Source organism: Triticum aestivum, chromosome 7D, assembly GCF_018294505.1.
Source record: "Triticum aestivum cultivar Chinese Spring chromosome 7D, IWGSC CS RefSeq v2.1, whole genome shotgun sequence".
NCBI classification, from domain to species: domain Eukaryota; kingdom Viridiplantae; phylum Streptophyta; class Magnoliopsida; order Poales; family Poaceae; genus Triticum; species Triticum aestivum.
The window spans coordinates 161,665,607-161,671,652 of NC_057814.1; the positions used below are offsets into that span (position 1 = coordinate 161,665,607).

Here is a 6,046-nt window from a genome sequence, read left to right on the forward strand (position 1 = left end):
TTTTTCAGCTCTTCTTTTCCTCCCCTCCTGATGACAGTCACTAGCTACTCTCCAGTATGGTTAGCAAGCCTCTTTTCAACGGACGTCACCTCCACAAAGCTACGCAATTGGCTACCCTCAGTTCACTTCAATATTATTACTCACCTGATACAGGAAATACTTTCCTTAGGCCAAGAGATACATCGGAAACCAAATTATACTGACTCTGGAATTGCAACCTGAAGATCCTAAAACCAGCTTGGTTGTGCCACTTAGATCCTCAACCTATATTTACTTTGTCAGTTCATCATACTGTCTTAATAAATCAACCAAAGCTGCACAAAAGTACCTGGTCGTACAACCAGCTCTACTGTAATACACTCCTCTGCAACTTACAGGACTTCTGTACTACATAGAACTGTTTCATTCCAAATTAAAAGGTTCCTAATAATCCGCATTCTCGGTGCCTAGTAGGATTACAAGTGGAGCAATTACCTTAGGCATCCAGGATCAGTGGACCAAATCAATCAACCAATCAGTCAGTAGGTGAATATGTACATCGAATCGGAATCGGGTTAATTGGCTAAAGATTTGGTCCACACGACACAATGCAGTACAGCACCAGCATTTATCCTTGTCTATATGGAGGACCCAATATATTGCTACTAAACAAGCAAAAAAGAATAATTCCCCTAAAAGCTGATCCCTAGTTGAATCCAGTTCATGCAGAGCCCTAATTGCGCCACTTTTTATTCGTGTTTTTCTTTCATGCCATGCCAAAGCTAAGATAGATTCCCCCATTAATTTGCTAAAGGGGGCGAAGGAAAGTTCAGTAATTGTGTGCTGCTGTTATGTACGCTCCTTTAAAGATTCATGACCTTTTTTGTAGTGGGAAATGAAGAGGAGATAAAGCATTGTTCATACTAGGGTATCAAAATATTCCTCCTTCTAGGTTCTCACAGATATTGGTTTCGACAGATTCGTGTACCAAATCACACAGCACGTCTTCAGGAAGAAAAAGCCATTTAATTTCGTTTACAACACCCATTTGACTTTCCCGCAAAAAAACACCATTTGACTTGTTTTGTCGGCTTGAGTAGAAACGACGAAATCAAAGTCAAAGTCAGTGTATTGCTGTATGCACGATGTACAAAACAACAGCTGGTTGCTGGCTCGGATGGTTTCAGAGCTGGCAACTACTGTAGGCTGGAGAAATGAAGCGGCTCAGGTACAATGTACGTAGATTTTGTATGTATATCTATTTAAAAAACTAATCTATCACCACTAAATATAAAAACTTCGCATACTAGTTTACAGAAGTATCAAACCCCTGCGTTCTGCTGACTGATGAAGTGTGTGCTGTGATACAAGCATTGATCAATATACTTGTGCGTGCGTGGACGGCATTTCGTTCTTTAAAGGAAGTCAAAAGGAGTGCAACGGGGTCGTTGCACCGACTGTTCTGAATTCCAAGCATGTAGCTCGACGTGGGCACCTCAACGCCAGCTAGCTAGGTCTGGAATTCATGGCCCTTACTACACTACTCTCACACTAGGACTAGGACATAAAACAAGATGTATCCTTGCTACACTATTTTTTCACCAAGCCAGCAAGAGGTCAAGGGATCTAACCTAGTCTTGGAAAGTACATCACGATTTTTTTTCCTAGCGTGGAATTAGCTTCAGGAATCTTATTGAGCGAGCGTTCCCTGGGAGTGTTCTTCGAGGGAACAGTTACACAGTGACCTTTGGCACTGCTGTTTCGGTTGAATATGAATTCAAGTATTGATAGAACACGCTAGTCTAAAACCGAATCCAAGGAAAACAAATCATAGCACACGTATTTTGCAACCTTTTTAGAGCAACTCCAATGGGCGACCCATTTCGTCCGCCCGCGTCCGTTTGGGTCGGTGTGGACAAAAATGGCGGCCCAACGCGCCGACCCAAACTTAAATCGTGTCCGTCTGGCATCCGCGCCGACCCATTTCCGGCCCAAAATTGCGCCTGGAATGCGTCGGCGCGGACGCGCCGCGCGTCTCCTCGCCGTCCGCCGCGTCCCCACCTGGCGGCCGTCCAACTACCTTGGTCAACATAATTTATGACGACCGCCCATCTTGGGCCCACGCGTCAGCGACGGCGGTCGTCCTTTTTTAAGCCGGGCGTGCGGCGGGGCCGTCCTCATCCACTAGCACTCGCCCCCCGTCCCCATCTGGCCACCCCTGCCCCCACGCCGGCGACAACCCTAGCCACCGCCAGCATGGGTTTCTTCTCCGGCATCGGCAGCAGCCGCAAGGGCAAAGCCCCCGCCCGCCATTCCCCCTCCCTCCCCGCCCTCCCCGCGCCGGCGCGCGCTCCCCGGCAGAGGCAGCGCATCAACGTGTCGTTGCACCAGGCCAAGTGGCACTGGCACCACCGCGTGCCTCTGCCGTACCCGGACGTGACGCTGCCGCACGACTGACATTTGGATCCGGAGAGGATCCCAGTGCCGGCGGCGCCGCGGACGGCCAGGGCCCATGCGGAGGAGGTGCGGCGCCGGCGGGCGTTGCTGACGTCGGAGCAGCGCGCCGACCCGCGCTTCGCCGTCGACTCGCTCAACTGGGCTTGATGGTTCGCCTTCAAGCACAAGGAGGCGAGGCGACGCGGCGTCCGCGGCGTCGACTACAGCCTGCCGCCGCCCGCGCTCGTCGTCCGCGATGAGGACCAGGAGGCCGAGGCCGCCTACCAGGCGGCCATCAAGGAGAGCGAGGAGGAGGAGCGGTGGAGGGAGGCGGACGAGGCGGCTTTCGAGGCAGCCATGGCGGAGGCCATGGCCCTCTCCGCGGCGGGCGACTGCGTCGTGCCGCCGGTGGCCCCGCCGTCCCCGCCCAAAGCCGAGCCGGAGGAGCCGGCCTACCTCGAGCGCTACTCCTGGACCGGAGTAGTCCGTGAGTGGGTCAGCGCTCCGCCGATCTGGCTCGGGGCGACGGAGAAGCAGGAGGCGGCCTACCTCGACCACTGGCGCCGCGTTCGGCTTGCCGAGGACCGCCGGGAGGGCGAGCGCCTGCAGATGCCCAAGCGCGAGGCCGAAGAGGAGGCCCGCCAGGCCCAGGCAGCGGCGGCAAAGCCCGACATCACCGCCGTCTGGAACACGGCGTTCCCCTGGGCCGGCCCTGCGCCGACGTTGATCGACCTCACCGGTCCCGACGCAGGCGCCGCCGCTGACGAGAACGCCTAGGGCAGCGCGTCGTCTTGTTTAGTGTTTTATTAATGTAATGTGGACTTTCGCCGGCCTTCGTGGCCGGCTTTTATGTTTAATTAAATGCATGCATTTATTTTCAAGATGCTTGCAATATTTTTTTTTGACGCGCCTATGAAATGGGTCGGGCCAGCATTGGGCGCTCGTGCCGACCCAAACACAGCGCCGGACGTTTGTGTCTGCCGGGCCGACCCAAACGGACAAAAACGGACGAAAGCGCCGTCCGTTTGGGTCGGCCCGTTGAAGTTGCTCTTACACTCGAGTCGATTTAAATTTTGTTAACCAGGAACGGAAACACGGCCAAGGAACTAGATATGCATATGCGCGTATGGAAAGAACACCTGGCTTGTAGACCCGGTTGCATGCTTTTAACAAAGGCTCCTTTGATGGCTAATATGTGAAGGCCTCTTTTAAGTGCCACCCACATGAATGCAGCATACATAGACGGTCCCCTATTCCCTTCCCGGTCCTGCAGGAGCGCCGTCGAGTCCCACAAAAGATTCACACGTTTTGAAAGGCAAGGAAAAAGGACGACGGACGTGATGCATGTTCTCACAGAACACGCCTGACCGAACTCTGGTGGAAACTCCTGTGCGCAAACGTTACTTTACGTTCGATCTGCGTCTTGATCAGCTCACGTGGAAGACCGCAACGGTGTCTACAAGGGAGGGCGTGTTTGGTTGCTTTCGCTGCCGGGCCTGGCTTAGAGGGGGAAAACGAGCCAGGCTGAGCAGGGCCTGGGTAAGCAAAAATAGGGTAAAAAACGTAGATGATCAGTTGATTGGTTGCCTGCATTGATGGTCTTGTAATCGAGATGCAATTTTTACCCGGCGTTTGGTTGCATACATGCATATGATTGCCAGCGTTAACAACAAAACTTAACAGCCATCAGTTTGGGCTTGACATCTGGTCAAACACTTTAAGCACGCCGGAGCTTCCACTGCCCATCATGCCCACCACCAGCTCCCGGCATCGTGCCCACCACCACCTGCAGCGGGTCAGTGGCGAGCTGCGGGTGGCGCTGACCGCGAAGGAGAAGAACAAGCGGGCCATGGAGGAGCTGGTGCTGGCGCTCAAGGAGGTGAACGCGGAGCTGCACACCACGCGGCAACAGTTGGCGCGCGCGCAGCACGAGTCGGAGACGGCGAGGCTGGAGCCGGACTGGCTGCACGTGTCCCTAAAGCGCAAGGACGACAAGGTCCGCGCGCTGTCCAACGAGGTGGCCCGCCTCCGCTCCAACGCCGAGGAGGCGTTCGCCACGTTCCGGGGCAAGGAGGCCGGGTTCACAGTGTGCATGAAGTTGTCGGAGGCGGAGCTCGCTGCGTCCCGGCGCGAGAACGCGCGGCTCCTCGAGTTGCTGCGGTCCGGGCGGCATGAGGTGGCCAAGCTGCGGGACATCCTGAAGCAGGCCGTCAAGGACACCAAGTTCGTCAAGGAGGCGCTGGAGGAGGCGAGGAGCGAGAAAGCCATGCTCAAGGAGATGGTCGGGAGTAAGGACACCGTCGTCAAGTGCAGCAAGGAGGAGCTGGAGTGCCTCCGGGTGAGCGAGGACGCGGCGCACGACAGCGTCAAGGAGCTACAGAGCCTGCTGGTGGCCACGTCGGTGAGCGCCACCCCCACGCCGTCCGCAACGGCGGGAGCGGGAAGGTCGTTCGACCTGGAGGACCTGTCGTCGCCGTCGCCGCGGACGCCGACGGACGGGATCGACGGGATCGCGTGGAGTAGAGGGAGATAGAGGGGATTGAGGATTAGGGAGAGAGAGAAGGATTAACTCGAGATACACGTCTCCAGAGAGCCACCCACGTGCGCCTCGAAGCATCGCTCGGGCCTGGCTCTCAGGAAACTGCCGATTTGGCCGTTCCCAACGGGCCAGGCCTAGTGGTGGTTTAAGAACCGTGCTATGCGTGCTCAACAGTGTATGCGAGAAACAAACAACCGAGGTCTAAAAAGATGCTGCACCGCGCGGGCCTGGGTGGACTCAATGCCGGCAACCAAACACGCCCCAAACGTCGGAGACGGAGAGGGTACACCGACTTTGCCGGCCGGCGCTACTGCAAATCTGGATGGATACATGGTGTGGAGCTTGTGGCGGGAGTCCGATTGAACAGTAGTAATGTCATGTGAACGAACGGGGCGGCGACGGCGACGCGATGCTGATATCAGCCGGAGCTGCGTGTAAACAGTAGACTAAACGGGCCGGGCGCTGGGGGCGCATATGTGCGTGCCGTTGTCGGCACCGGGCCATCGCCTCGGGCGACCTCCGTCGTTACACGTGGCGAAGAGGAGGAGACGAGAGCGCCATCACGGCCAGCTAGTAGCTGCCTTCACGTCTTTCTTTTCGAGCATCGACGAGTGCTTCGACGACAAAACCACTGACTGAGCTAGGCGAGGTGAAAAGAAGGGAGGTGTGGCCGTGTGGGTGTGTACCGTCTACGACAGGTGTAACTGGAGTGGAACCATCTGCTGTTAAAAAATGGCGGAGCCCAGCTCGTTCCTCGTAGGCTCGCTCGCATGCGCTTTTGTAGCGTCGTCGACCTGACCTGAACGCGCTGGTCTGTCACTCAGAGGTGCCTCGGACCGGTGATGTGCGTTGTGCCCGGCTTTTACCTGTTGGGACTGTACGAGGGGGACATAGACCGAGGCGGTGCACTAGGCGCGTGAGATCACTGGCTCGCCAAAGTTTTGAAAAACTGAAAAGGAATATCAAGGTACAAGCACAATGCACACCGGGTATAGAGTCATAGACACAATGCGCGGGATTTGAGTCTCGTTTTTCATAATTGAAAGGAGGTCCAGATGTTTGTAAAAATCCTGTGTTTTTCACTGAAATTGA

The 6,046-nt window shown here is 55.4% G+C and overlaps 1 pseudogene; it reads left to right on the forward strand.

The window, feature by feature from the left end:
• The first annotated feature begins 3,327 nt into the window (after nucleotides 1–3,327).
• LOC123171000 (spidroin-1-like) lies at nucleotides 3,328–4,938 on the forward strand (annotated as a pseudogene).
• The last annotated feature ends 1,108 nt before the right edge of the window (nucleotides 4,939–6,046 follow it).